Raw genomic sequence first — 12255 nt, 5'->3', positions numbered from 1 at the left:
TCACATTTCTTGACAAATGCATATTAAAAACAAAAACTTTTCATAGCACGGTTAATATTTATGCAAGTCAGTAAGAAGTGATAACTCCAGAATTATTTGAGGACCAACATCATTCATCAGTTCAGCTCATGAGATATTCTGCAATGCAAGAAGTTTCCTTTAAAGAGAAGAATGTCTTTGCCTGAAAGCACAGTGTTTTCAGAAATAGCTCATTTTCATTGAGTTGGTGAGTGGTTTGAAAGCTAGTTGTCTAAGGGCTGTGTCCAAACACATTGACTCAGCCAAAGCTTTCGAGAGCTGTGATTTTTCATTTTTGGATGGAATTCTGGAAGCTTAGAAAGCCTCAGTTATACCTCAGATTTCAATGTCACATAACCTCCTCCTTAGGTTATGCTGGGGCGTTTCCAGACTGTTTTTCGATCTTTCAGAATGGTCAAGATAACACTAGTAAAGAGCAGCTAATCATTTCATATTTGATAATTCCAAACTGACATATTTCGGGTTTCCTCCTCAATTAGAAATTGCACGCTTTCATTTTTATTCCAAACAAAAAAATGAACCTTTCAAGTATTTCAGAATTTCCTAAAAAAAATGGGAATTCAGAATTTTGAGTCGTTCTAATCACCATTCTGTAGAGTTTCTTTCCTTTGTTCTTCTTTTTATTTTTATTTTTCCTAGAAATGCTTTTAAAACATTTGAAATGTCCTTATTTGTGCTGATTAGTCTGGAAATTCAGACCAAGCACGTGATTTTATACGTTTTTAGATGTCCTTTATTAGGCTTCATTTTTATTTTTAATCTTAATTATCCAATAAGGAGGCAGAAACAGCAGGATGTGATTTAGATGCCTGTACCACCTCAAAAATTATATTTATAATACATATATATATATATATAAATAAAAGACAAAAAACACAGTAGCAAGCGATGATTAATCAAAACCAGCAATGCATGGACTGATATTTCTTTCCATAAATTATTTTAATTTATATACTACACTAGCAGAGTGTGAGACATAAGTTACCAGAAATTGGATATCAACTTCCTGCTTGGGAAATTAATGGAAACTGATCAACTATGAGTATGGATCTTTGTGCAGAGCACTACAAATTTAGAACAATTAAAGTCATAAGAAGACTGGGCCTCCAGCAGGTACTCTCCAAGTCCTAAGCACACAACACTGAACAGGAAGACAGAGACATTATGGGTTCACTTCTCTTTCTCAAAAGCACAAACAACTGCTAGGCATAGTGTATGAGACTAAATGGACAATACTTCTCTCCGTTGCTACTATCAAGAGGTTGAAGATAAACTACACAAAACCCCATCAGCTGTACTCTGTCACAGAGGTTTCACTAACATGAGAGATCTAGTGATGTTCTTGAATGTCCTTACTGACATCTGGGGCCAGTGAAGTATTCCTGTAACACCAGTCTTGTGCAATCAACACAAAGAATGAACTACAAAGGTCTTATAGTTGGTCTTTGAGTTTCTCCTGTTGAGAACTAAATATATATGGTAAAATGAACAATCCTGTTGGCTAATCTCTCCCATCAGTCAAGAAGATTTCCCCATTCTACCTGTTAACCAGCTTACATTACTGCCTTTCCTTGCTCTTTGTCACTTTTTATTGATTTCTTCTCTAGAGTGTAGTTAAAAACTGTGACTAAAACATGAAGTCCTAATTCCTACTAATGTTAAGACTCTGGGGGAAAAAAAAAAAAAAAAGAGAGGTGCATGACAACAAGGAGATTCTTTTTGATCCTTTGAGATACACTTATGAACAATAATTCCTTTATTTAAGTGGTTTAATCAATTTAAAAACTCTTGCTAGACGCAGTAGAACTTTAAGAAGGCAGCATCTAGGAAGTCTTTGAAGGTAAATGTTGCAGAATGCAGAATGTCCTGTCTGAAGTTGTCTCTCATCTGTTTCAATTAACTGCCCTAGCCACAAGGGGCAGAGCATTCTGGAATGATGCTGCAGGTTGTCCAGAGAGAGACTCTTTAAAATCCGTGCTGCTGAAGCCCATTTTGGAAAGTATTAAGAAGTTATGAGCACTCTGAAAATCAATTTACTAAAAAATCTATTGTTAGACAGGCTGTCAAAACCTATGACCTCCAAAATCACTTATTTGAAATGCGCACTAATTGTTGTCTTCAGATTGTACTCATTAAAAGTCATTGTGCTGCAAAGACTGAACAAATAAAGTCAGTTTATACTGAGATATAGCTTAATTTCTCATTGGTGCATTGAGATTTAGAGTGTGAAGTAGTTATCTATGCATTTAGCAATCTGTGACCATGAAAAGTTATCACTCCTTTCTAAAAATATATCTCAATCCCAGAATTACTTGGCTTATTTTGCGTAATAAAGAAAGTTTGATAATCAGAGTTCAAAATTTCACAGGTATTGTAACAGACTTCATCTCTGTACTTTATTTAAAGAATTCTGTAGTTTTACCGAAATTGGTGGGACTGCTGATAGGTATAAAATTAAATATATCCTGAAAATGAGCTGGGACTGGATTTCTTTACCTTAACGTATTTTGCCCCAAATAAATTACCAGAGAGATCTGCAAATGTGCACAAATGGGGTTCAGTGATAACTTTTATAATCTGTCCCTTCTCACTGAATTACATGAGGAAAAGAAAACGCAAGTAATGTACTCAAGATGATCATTTATGTGACACTGAGAATTGTCACAACTATACTTGACATTTGTTTCCTTTGGAATAGAAATGGAGAAATGCAGGACCTCCAGCTGGGGCAAGCAGTCCTTACCAGTTCGGGCAATAGGGTGTTTCATTCTGTCACCTTTAACAGGGCCACGTGAAATGGAGCCCAACTCTGATCACAGACAAAAACATTCTAATCTGCTACATCTGCTGTTGCACCTAATATTACAGAGATCTATTTCTAACTTGTATGTTTAAGTCCTTAACGAGATAACAACTGATTGTCTAAAATACCCTGGAACTGTAAAAAGATGTAAGTCTTTAGCACATGTTATCAGAGCTATTTCTTCTCCTTTCCAGAAAGTTTTCACTCCAAAGCAACAACAGAGAAAGATGAACCCAGATCAAATTAATAAATCCAGTTGACTTCACCTGGATCCCAGACTGGAGCACTTACAGAAAAAAAGGCAGCTAGATAGCTTCAAACATCAACAGCTGTGACCTTTCTTGTGACCTCTGAGGGAAACTGATATGTAGAAAAGCTTTAAAAGGCAATTATAGGAGGTCTATTAAGAACCACATACAATACGAGCAACTTTTTCCCAGTAAATGAGTAGGGCAGAGCCTCTTTAAGGACCATACCTTTCAATTTCAGCATTGCTGCTAACAAAGAAGATGATGGAGAACAAATTCTAAGCAAGACCTGCAGCCTCTCCTTTTTCAATACAAAAATTTTCTACAAAAGCTTTCTCTACACAATACATCCAAAGGCTGCCCTGAAAATCCTCCACTACAGGAGAATACAGATAAGAACCAAGCATGCCAGTTAAAATCCACCGTCACAATGGGAAAACAGTACAAATACCTATGCTTTTATGCAATAATCGCAATACATTATTTCTAGTAATAGGGTTATGTATGTGAAGCAAATACTGATTGAGGGTGCCAGCAGATCACGTTCATAACAAGGTACAGAATGCAAATGCTTTGTGAAAAAACTGTAATTGATTCAATACCCAGTTGGTTGTATGCATATTGATATCCAGGTTGCCTGAGTAACCTTAACAATAAGTACAATACAGAAAGTAATTTATTATCACAAGTCTCTCAAATATATTACCTCATTCATATATACATTTTGAGACTCAAACCTAAACGGTGCTGTCCAAAATGTCTGTCATGACTTGAAACAAGCAACAGACATTCCTGGAGGCTCTAGGAGAGCTTGAGAGCTTAGCAAAGTAGGAAGATGTGTAGCATATGTTTCCCTTCACTGCTCTCCCTTTGTTTCGGTTCCCTTGGGAGCTTGTGGCACCAGAGATTTCTGGCATCACCTGAGCAGATGCAAGGACCTGGAGGAAAGAAATTTGTATGCAGTTGTATTTACTGACTACAGCATTTGGGTTGGAAGTGCTGACTGCTCTTCCACTGGACTTCTTTTCATGAACAACCCATGGATTGACTGAGAGTGACTTGGCCAGCTGATGCAGTGATACCTCTAGTAATCACGTGATTACTTTCTGGTAATCAGGTCGAGACCTGAACCTGCTGCTTATACGGCAGGCAGTAGTTTTGGCTGGGTTCTGCCCTCATCATATCAAACTCCCCTTAGAGCCAAACTGAAATGCTGATGTGGTCTTGCAAGAAAAGTTCAGCTTGAGGATGTGACCTTGGTAGAGCAAGATCACCACTAATATCTGAAGCCCTAGTCCTGAGAAGAAAATGCAGTTCCCAAGGCTCTCACTGTGAAAAGCAAAATGATACTCACTTAGGGTTTAGGCTACAAATACATAAGGAGTCCCTTAAAATCAAATATTTGACCTGAAACAGCCGAACATTCTTTACGCTGCTCTCACCTAACACCTTCTACTGCAGCAATGCTGTTCAGAGCAATCAGTATTCTGGGGCACAGGCTCTTTCCTTTCTTAATGCAAAGCCTTACTTGCACTTCTTTCAGTAGGCTGCATGCTAATGAGGACAGTTTGCAACCTTTGCTGTCAGTGAGGAGTCCCGGGGTATCACTCCCTGATTCCTGGTTGGTGGGAAGCACTGCACACGACACCCTCTAATTGGGGAAAAAAAGCCAAGCGATACCTTGGTCGACATGCAGTTAAAACAAGTTACCTTAACAAAACGGATGTTTCGTATTTCATGTGAAGATGATGTTCCTCAGGGATCCTTTCTGCTGGCCTTTAACAAATACTCAGTGCAGTCGTCAGCTTTGCTGTACTTCTGAATTTGGAGGTTAAGAAGCTGAAGTAGAACACATATGTACAGAGAGCACACAGTTACAGTTATTAAAGGTGAGATGTTCAATAGTGGCATACAGCCATATCTTTTAAGAGATGGGCCTACTGTTATTCAGATTACTGCATCACTGAGATATAGCAGGGGAGATGAGGTTCCCCTGAATACCAACATATCCAAGGACTTAACTTCTTCTGAGATCAAAATCTATATAAACAAGCAGCCTGAGCAGAGGCAGAGAGGCACAGATATGTCCAGTGCCCTCTGCAAGGTGACACACAATGTCAGCAAAGAGCTGGGGACACAAATCAATTCTTTTAAGAAATTTTTCTGATACAGACAAGGAGTACACTGTAGGTGTTCACAGTACTGTGAACATTTATACATAGCTGAGTGCACATTCTTTGCAAAAGTTGGCCAAGAAACTGTTAATATTTTCAAATATTAATATTTGAATTGATTATATTGACAGAATATTGACATAATATTGACTTTGAAGCTTATGCCCACCCAAGACTTAACCTATATTTTTTTCTGGTTTTAGTGAACAATAACATTAATTTTGTAGTTTTGAAAATAAAACATTTTCTAAGCTAGTTGAAAAGTTTTCATAAAATGATGTTTCCTTTTATATGTCGTTGTTGTTGGGAAAAGGAAAATTTCAGACACCTTTTTGAACAGAAATAAATCATGAAGCACGTGTTTAGTCTGAAAGGGTATAGTTAGTTCTCCTCATCACAAGTGACAGCAAAGATCTATGCATGAATGCTCATTGATACTGAATACCCCCCTCCCGAATTCATCTTTCATTCTGAAAGTAGAGCATGGTCTGCTTGCAGCAGACAAGACCTCGTTCCCACATCAACTTGCTGTAATCTCAAATATTCATTCTTTCTTCATACATTTTTCTCCCTAGAAATGCTGAAGCTTCAGGCTATATTGATGTGAAACATAACTTAATATGGACCAGGGAGAAGTATCCAGCATTCAGCTGCTTTCTCAAGTATGTCTAGTTGTGGCCTGCAGTTTAAAGATTGTTACTTGATTTGAAAGCCCGTTACATCTCATGAAACTTAGATATTTAGCTTCTGGCTGCTTTCATAGTTTAAATGCTGTCATTTCACCTTATGCACATAGAAATATTTTTCCTTTCTATGCCAAAGCGATCCATCCACCTCTCCCACAGGTTCTTATAGCAGTTTCTGGGGTACAGTAGCACAGGATTTCTTCCGTGAGAGCAATTTGCTCTGCCATTCTATTGTCTGCAATGTATGCAGCTGTACTGCTTTACCATGTTGGTCTTGGAAGGAGCTGGAAAACAACTGGTTTCCAGCTTAAGCTTTACTCCTTCCTAGCCCACTGTGCTCTCCAAGGGAATCTCTGCGGGATTCTGTTAAAGAGGAAAAGGAAGATGAAGTTGTGTTCAGAGCTAGGGCAGACACAATATTACACCAAATCAGTGGTTACATCCCACTCTGCTTTTTACTTGTTTCTTCTGTTAGCTCACATAGACAATGAACACACCTCATCCTGTGTCCACATCAGCTGCCCTCAACTCCCGCTGCCTGGACCCACATTTCCCTCACTGCAGGGAGCTAGTGCATTTACCATGGCCACAAAGATACTTCAAAGGAAAACACAGGCAATTCTTGAAACACGGATGATGAACACATGCTGGACTGAAAAAACACTTCCTGCAGAGGGGTGCAGCATCTCATAAGTGGTGCTAACTCAAGGCTCTGGCATCCCAGACACATTCTCTTACATGCACCACCAGCAGCCATGCCCTCTTCAGGCTGAGCTTGAGGCTCCCTGGTAACAGTCGTAAATGGGAAAAGTCACGGGAGGCAAAGGCCACATAGCCTTGTTCCAAGAAGTGAGTGCAGAGCTGCTCTGTAAAAGGAGTTGGCACGTATGTGAGATGCTCATCGCTTGTAAATACTGGTGGGAGTGAAACGTGCAGACTTCATGGGGAATTTCTATGGAGCCCTACGCAGTTACAGAGGCATTCCTCCTTAAATTTAAGGCAGCTAATTAGAATAATATATGTGCCACTTCAGCATGATGCCTGATGTTCCTGCTGTGGAGAGAGGAAAAAAAAGCTTGCTTTAGAGAAAAAATGCGTTATCTTCCCAAAGCAAATACAACTCTGAAACCTAGCATACACTTTTTCAGAGATGTTGCAGTCATCTGTCATGGATCTCATCCACACTACGGTGTGCGCATTCCGTTGTTCAGCATGTCACCCTGTTGCTAAGTGTGGAGCCAGAAAATAAGTAGGCAGGCCACTTCCCGCCTCATTGACAATGCAGGAGAGGAGGGTTTGAAAAATAATGTTGTAGAGACTGAAAGCTAAAAAACAGGAAAGATCTAGCCATGATTCCCTTCCTTTACATCATTTCATTTTTTCTCTTTCAGCAACTCATTTTTAGTTGTTCCTAACTGCTGGTGATTTCTGCCTCTGCTAACCTTTAAGAATCCTAAAGCAGAGAAACAGTTTTCTCATTTATTCATGCTACTCCATCCCCTCTAGAAAAGAAGGAATTATCTCAGAGACCACTTTTTGCGTCACTGTAAAAACATGCCCTGTGCAAAAGTGAGTGAGGGCAGGAGGACACGTCTGGAGCCCTTCCAGCACTCAAACAATCCTATTTTGCTTTATCATACCACAAAGAGCATACTAGCCTTGAAACCACCACCTCCCTTGAGAGTAATGTCCCAGGAGAGGACTCAAGGACTGTCAGAAAAACACCATCCTTCAGCCCCACTGGAGTGTGACTAAATGTAGTTGTGATAGAGTGTGTTTTTTCTTTTGTTTTCTTTGCCTCTCTCTAATGCATTAATTTTTAAAAGCTGCTCTAATGAAAGCTTTAAACAAAAGGCCTAATACATGAAGGAAAAGCAGTCAAAATGTTCGTGAAAAATGAAAAATGAAAGACATCTTTGTTTTGTTCAGAATTTTCACTGAACTCTTCACTCCCACAGGTTCACTTGCATCTATGTTTGTTTTGTAGTGTTAGAGGCAGAAGTCTATATTTTGATTGTTCTTGATTAGAAAAAAGATAAGATTCTGGTCATCCCTTGTACACACATGAGGATTTCTAAGTGAAAAGAAATGTATTAGAAAACAAAGGTTGAAAACAGCAATTCACCCTGTTCATATTGCAAACCTTACATATGCAGCTATAGCATAGGGCACCAAATTATACAGTGAAAAATTAGTCAGCGAGTATATGATTGCTTGCCTGGGGATGCATAAAGAAACCACAAAACATAAAGGTCTTGTACAAAGCCACTTGCAAAAGCCAGACTCAAACACAGAAGGCCTGGTTTAGAAGAAAGAGGTAGCCTATAATACAGTCATAGAATACAGTAGGAGGTCTCTCAAAGAGGCAGAGTCCTTTCACGCCTATGGACAACCTCCTCACTCTGAAGTGGTGCTCTCTGGTATGAAAGACCTGGTTTTATTATACTGTTTGAGAAAGTTTCTTCCCATTCTTCAGTTTCCAGATGAGCTTTCTGCAATGACATACAGTAATTTCTCAGTAATAATGAAGTTTGAAATATTAACAGACAGGAAGCTTTCACTGGACAAAAAACAACCCTCATTTTTTGAGGGCACATCAAGACAGTTTCATGCCAAATGCCCACTCAGGCTAGGAAACAGAAAGGGCACAGCTTGCTCTGTCTCGGGCCTCCTGTGCACTGAGAAGGGTGCTGGCCCAGGCTGCCCCAGCTGTGAACATGGTGGGCCAGGTGCTCTTGGCTGCAGCCCCACACCACAACCCCACTGCAGACTCCCATCCATCAGGTGCCAGGCTGTGGATCCCCAGTTGGCTTGTGGCACTCCCCAGAAAAGCAAAGAGATGGGGGGACCCACTGAGGGCCTGCAAGGCCAATGGAGGACTCTGTGTCAGAGCATGAAGTGACAACCATCCTTAATGGCCTCCTCTCTACTCCACATTTTGCTCTGATAGCCAAAGGAATTAAATGCCAATACAGGCAACCCTGAAATCTTTTCAGGCCTGGTTATCAGAGGATTGTGAACAAGTCTGCAAACTTCTCCATAATGACCTGGAGGGGGTCACAGAAATCACCCTGAAGCTGAAGGAGTATTTGTATCTTCCTTGGACGTGCCTCAGGGCTGCAGTTTCCCAGCCAGGACAGCTGGTCAGTGTTGATTACTGCTTTGTGTGCACAAGGCAGGGGCACCACACCATCACCCTACTGACTGAAATTTGCATGGTCCTGCCTTAGCTCTAGGATCCCTCCCCTACCTCCTCCCAGTCTGACCAGCAACTTGCTCTGGGGTAATGTTGGCAGCAGGATTCGTTGCCCACCCACCTGTGAGACCTTTACATCTCCCGCACAACCTCACCTCACCATGAAGCTTACAGCGCGCAGTGGGTTAAAAATAGAACAGTAGGAGGTAAACACAGCAATTCCTCCATCTTCCTCTGCTACAGCCTGTTTTGGTTCCTCGTTTTCCTCTCCCATATTGTTATAACAACAGCCTGTCACATGCCTTCTGTTTTGTATTGTTTTGGTAGGCAGAGGAGTTTCACAGGAGTTTAGGTTGAGAAAATTGTCATTATTTCTCAATACCGTATCCTTTCCTTATTTAGACAGAGCAGGATGATTCTGTAGCAACTTCAAATCAAACTTTGATTAAACAGTGATACAAAGGTACATTTAAAAAAAAAATTTATAAAAGATGGAAGTGTTTCTAACCAAGGAAAATAGAACCAAAACATCCTAAGAAACTATGCTCCCTCCCTATGAACAAACTGCAGTCACACCCAGTAGCATAGCTCACTTCAGACAAGTGCAGTGCTTCAACAGACGGCCCTTTGAGAGGCTGGTGCAGGATCCAGCACGATGAGTTACTGCTCTCCAATTAGGGACTTCAGACGCCTCCTGAATAATGTAGCTATTAACAAAAGCAGTGATTCTAAAGTTGGTAATATTCAGTCACCACCCAGCTTGCCCCACGATGTTCCACAAGGGATGGCGAATCGTGTAGTCCTAGGACCTTTATCCCGAGTAATTAGAGCTCATGTTTATGTCAGTGGGGCCTGTCCGAGAGGTCTGAAGGTCTATTTCCTCCCAGCAATGGAAATCTCTAGGTAAATCAGTGCTGTCTGGGGGAATAAAAAACTGTTAACTCACCTGTTTGCTGCGTATGAGACATTGTTAAGCTCTGTAAATTAACAGGGGTAAATTCTCTTTACCTGAATTAATTCTCAGCTCTACTAATAGGGTAAATAATTTAACAAGGTCCTAAGTCTGCATGACAGCCTTAATTTAGTGCTTAGCTCTCTTTGTGTGCTGAAGCAGTTTCGAGGTCAGTTGAATTAAATCAACGCTAGCCTAAAGACAGAGTTAAGCTGTGTAAATAGTTCCCTGAATCAGGAAGCACGTAACCAGCAGATAACTCAGTTAGGTTTCAACTTTTCTAGGTGTAATTTCTTTTGTCTTCTGGGATTTGGAGCAAGCTTTGGAAAGAAAATTCCACATTCTAGCAACGCTAATGATGTATGTGCAGCCTCAATTAGAAAAATAACTATTTGCTGAGTTGGGCTCTGGGATTGAGCTTGCCTAAATCAAGGTTTGGACATTTTGTTAGCCTGCTAGTACATGTGCTAGCACACTGCTCTTTCAATTTTCCCCCCTTTCTTCAGAATACATTATTTTTAAGGGACAGTTAAAGTTTCTCATCTTTGCTTTTTTTCTTTTACATTCAGCTTTATATTATCATAGGTTGTCAGCTAATCTCACTTTCCTTGTGAGCAGCCTACCCTACCATTTAAGTTAAAATGGTTTTCAGAAGAAGTCAGTCCTATAAGATGTTATGACATTTTGTGAAACAACATAATGCAATGTGACTGATGCAGATGGATATACCCCATAAAGCTGGGAGATTTAGACATGTAGTTTCACCCCCAAAATCACTCCATAAAGCAGTTTTGTTTAAAATATCACTTTGAAACCCTTGGAATAGATAACAAATTTATTTAAACTTTTATATGAAAAGCTTTTTACCTGAATGCTTAGAGTTTTTCTATGTGCAAAGCTTTTTCAGCTCAGAGCATAGGGAAAAATATAAAATATATTAAAAAGCATCTAGCTAATGTTTCTCTCTTTACTCTCACTCCTGAAGTAAGAAAAAATGCTTTAGTGGGATCAATAGCTATAAATCATTACAAATGATTTGAGGTTTTATTTCATCTACTTTTACTATAATGTCCATGCCATCTGCTGTACATATTGAGCTTATTACACTAATTCACTTTGCAAGCTGCAACCTCTGAGTGAGAGATGTCAGAGGGCAATCGATTAGGGGATATTTGTTCTGTTACACCTTTTCCTTTAATTTCTCTCCATAAGGACTTCAGGTTGAGCAAGTGAGCTGACATGATAATGGGGCCTTGGGTCTGGAGATAAATGAGATGTGTGCCTTTTTGCATTCATAAACATCAGAACATCTTTTAACCTGGCAGTGATGGGAGGGACAGTCAGTGTCATCTGTGTGTTAATACAAAGCTGAAGGCACAAAGTTGTTTCTTTGCTTAAAAGCTGAAAGAGAATGAACGTGCGACATATAAATGATAGCTTAATCTAGGAATCTACTTCCCATACACCTTTTATTATCTGCATTCAAAATAACGTTGTGTGATAACAGTAGGACAGAGAAAAAAAAAAAAAAAGTAGAACAAGGAGAAACTAAAAAGGTAAGTGACATCACTTATATATCAAGTATTGGCACTGTATCCAGTATATGAAACTCAACCACAAAGGAAGAACTGTTTTGCTTCTACATTTTTCAGCCCTATGGCCTGAAATTCCCATCTCCCACCTTTGCACTAAGCACACATTAGGGGTTATAGGTGCTTGAAAAAATATCCATCACCTTGTCTCCATCAGTTTGAGACAGTGTCAAGAAGAAGAAGTGAACAAGACATGTCATAAATATTAGAGACTGGCATGGTAACCTTACAGCAATCAGTCCAAATATGACAGTAGCCTGAATATTTAATAACTAAGGCAAACTTTACAACAGCAACCTGAGTTTCATCCCACTTTGACCTCTTTATAGTTAAATTGTACATCATGTCTGAGGTCCTGTCAATATATATACAGTTGAGTAACATTTACACATCTGAGAAGTCCCAATGAGTTCAGACAAAAACCATGAAAAATCCTATCTAGTGGATACTGCTGCTGGATCCTAAATGTAGACAGCCATGCATGAATACATCAGTCTAAGAACCTCTCAAAAGGTCAGGACAGCATCTTAGCAAAGGTTTCTCACTGGGGCTCCAGGACCACCCA

The 12255-nt window shown here is 39.8% G+C and overlaps 1 long non-coding RNA gene across 4 annotated transcripts in view; it reads right to left on the bottom strand.

Annotated features, from left to right (window-relative positions):
- Positions 1 to 12255, bottom strand: part of LOC101751304 — a 423708-nt gene that overhangs the window by 107072 nt on the left and 304381 nt on the right. For all 4 annotated transcript variants that reach the window (XR_005842154.2, XR_006930981.1, XR_005842158.2 and 1 more), the window contains one exon: positions 4801 to 4929. This is a non-coding gene — a long non-coding RNA (uncharacterized LOC101751304). The remainder of the gene's footprint in view (positions 1 to 4800; positions 4930 to 12255) is intronic.

This window comes from Gallus gallus, chromosome 1 (assembly GCF_016699485.2).
Source record: "Gallus gallus isolate bGalGal1 chromosome 1, bGalGal1.mat.broiler.GRCg7b, whole genome shotgun sequence".
In the NCBI taxonomy this organism is placed as follows: domain Eukaryota; kingdom Metazoa; phylum Chordata; class Aves; order Galliformes; family Phasianidae; genus Gallus; species Gallus gallus.
Note: the sequence above shows the minus strand (reverse complement) of the source record. Positions and strands in the feature narration are given on the sequence as shown.